The sequence below is a fragment of the Brassica napus genome, chromosome C2 (genome assembly GCF_020379485.1).
Source record: "Brassica napus cultivar Da-Ae chromosome C2, Da-Ae, whole genome shotgun sequence".
Taxonomy (NCBI): Eukaryota; Viridiplantae; Streptophyta; class Magnoliopsida; order Brassicales; family Brassicaceae; genus Brassica; species Brassica napus.
This window is the reverse complement of record NC_063445.1, coordinates 12,747,899-12,751,114: the sequence shown is the minus strand read 5'-3', so window position 1 is coordinate 12,751,114 and position 3,216 is coordinate 12,747,899.

Genomic DNA, 3,216 nt, shown 5'->3' with positions numbered 1-3,216 from the left:
CACCTACATTCAAGATGTATCCTTTCATCTCCTTTTTGTTTTCCTCCTATATAACCTCTTTCTGGATTCTTCGATCTACCGTAACCTACAACCTCCTCAGAAGAAAGATCAAGCTATGGCCATGAGAATCCTCCATAAAGTCTCCTGTTCCAGTATATTTCACTGACATCTCCCTGGTCCAGTCGAGTCAGAACTAAGCTTTGAGCTTCTCCTTAACGAGCGAACAGGTGTCATATTTGTTAACTTCGTTTTCTTCCATGATCCAAAAAAAATCTCTGAAAATTCTTCGCACTAAACCATAAAGTCCAGCGCAGCAATGGCTACACACATGACACAGCTCAAAATCTTCTACGTCAATACCACAATGTTTACTTCGATAATATATCCCCCTCTTTGCGCGAGCCACTTTGGTTTTCAAATCCAGCTAAAGCTGGGTTGGTCATCAGACTCTATCTTATACTTCTTGAGGAAAAAGTATTGGTTCATAATTTTGTCCCGTTCTTTGTGGTTTGTAAATTATCTTTTGTTGTTAACAGCATCTAGAACACGTGATCAAGTCAATCTTCCAGGCATCCCATATGATTATTAACAAAAAAATATTAGAGTTGGAATATAAACTTAGTCATCTTGGAAAGCCTCTTGCAGCTAAAACTGGGGTAAGATTTGTATTCTTTTATCTTAAATTTCTATTCTTAGATATTAGAATTTGATTACTGTAAAAAATGATTTAATTACTGTTATGGTGCAGGGGGAGTTATGGCTTATTATTGAATCACAAACAGAGTTTAACAAGAAGTCCTTCTCTTATTAATCAATCAAACTCACAAGTTTCAAATCACAAAATCACTCTCTCAACTCACAAGAGATGCAACATAAGCATATCTATTTATAAGACTAGATAACTCCTAATCCTATTAGCACAACAATCTTTCCTTATTTCCTAATCCTATTACAAATCCATATCTCACTAGGATTAGGATAGCTTGTGTCTTAAGCTATTGTCAAGCTTAATCCAACATTATCCCCCTTAAGCTTGATTCCATCTTCACTCACAACATGAACTCCAATAAGACTTCTGATTTCCTTGAATCGAATTCTACTTAGAGCCTTTGTAAGTATTTCAGCTCTTTGTTCATTCCCCGGAACATGTTCAACCTCAATTTGCTCATTCTCTACGCATTCTCTAATGAAATGAAATCTTCGAAGAATATGCTTGCTACGACCATGGAACACTGGGTTCTTTGTGAGTGAGATGGCAGACTTGTTGTCAACCCTCACGGTCACCTTGTTGCATACATCTCCCACGACTTCACTCATGAGCTCCTGAAGCCAAATCGCTTGCTTGGCAGCCTCCGTTGCTGCCATAAATTCAGCCTCGCATGAAGACAGTACCACGATTTCTTGCTTCTGTGAGCACCAAGTAATTGGACTTTGATCTAGAAAGAAAACATGTCCAGTTGTGCTCTTGCCATCATCCTCATCCACATTGTGCGAGCTATCGCTATAACCAATCAGTTCCCGTGTAATAGATCGTGTGTACCGTAAGCCAAGTGTTGTTGTACCACGCAGGTACCGACGAATTTGTTTCAAGGCCACACCGTGAGAGACTTTAGGCTCTTGCATATATCTACTTAGCACGCCTACACTGAAAGAGAGATCAGGCCGAGTGTGCAATAAATATCGAAGACATCCTATGGTTCTTCAATACTCTCTCTCATCAATGCCTTTCTTAAGAATCGACTTAGAAAGTCGAGTATTCACTTCCATGGGCACATGAACAAGGTTGCAGTTATTCATACCAGCTTCCTCCAAGATCTTGCGAGCATACTTATCCTGAGACAACACCACACCACCATCATACTGTAATACTTCTATGCGTAGATAGTAAGTCAATCTCCCTAAGTCACTCATCTCGAACTTGCTTGCCATCTCTTGTTTGAACTCAAACGTCGACTGCAAGGAAGAACCAGTCACAAGCAAGTCATCAACATACACACATACCAGCAAATAAGCCCTTTGTATCTTTTCTTCTGTATACTGAGGGTTCCTTAGAGCATCGAGTAAAGCCGAAATCTTGAAGAATTCGGTTTAGTTTGATGTTCCATGCTCTAGGGGCCTGCCTTAAACCATAAAGAGCTTTATTAAGATTATACACCTTATCTTCTTTGCCTTTGATATCAAAGCCTTCAGGTTGACTAACATAGACTTCTTCCTTCAATTCTCCACGTAAGAAAGCCGTTTTTACATCTAAATGATGTATCTCCCACCCTGTGCGAAGCTGCAAGTGCAATCACTAGTCTGATGGTTTCAATCCGAGCTACTGGAGCAAACACCTCGTCATAATCAATGCCGTGTCTCTGAACGTATCCTTTTGCTACCAACCTCGCTTTGTACTTGCTGATACTTCCATCTGCATTCCTCTTTATTTTGAACACCCATTTTAAACCAATACGTTTGAAACCTTTTGGTAAGTCGACAAGTATCCATGTGTTGTTCTTCTCAATGGAGAATATCTCATCTTTACAAGCATCAACCCAAACGGCGAGCTCTTTAGCCTCATTAAAATCCCATGGTTCGTTGTTTATAACCATCAGTAGCTTCTCGCACTCTGCTTCGGCTAGGAATATATAATCTTCTAGGTATGATGGTGTAGTTGTTGCCCTACTTGATCGTCTTAACTCTGGCTGCGTGATCACCTCATCCTCTTCGTGTTCTTCACACCCGTCTTCCTCATTCTCATCACTATCATCATCAGCTTCGCTCATCGCCTCAGTTACTCGTTGATCTCCATTGTCTCTTAACGGTAATAGATCAAACTCAAACATACTAGATTCCGTTGTTTTCTCTGTCTCATCCTTGCTCCACTTCCATTGTTTATCTTCGTCAAAATATACGTCGCGACTAACCACTATCTTCTGGCTTGAAGGATTGAGTAGTCGGTAAGCCTTCGAGCCAGGCTCGGTTCCTAGATGTACCAACGCTTTAGACCTATCACCGAGTTTCTTCCTTCCCACAACCTCAGTTCGTGCATAGCATACACAACCAAAAACCTTGAGGTGACTAAGATTTGGTCGTTTACTCCGCAAGGCTTCGTATGGAGTTTGTCCCGCAAGAGATCTTGTTGCAATCCTATTGATTAGATAGGTTGCATGCCTTACAGTTTCTCCCCATAAATAATTGGGTAAGCTCATGTGTTTAAGCAAGCTTCTAGTCATC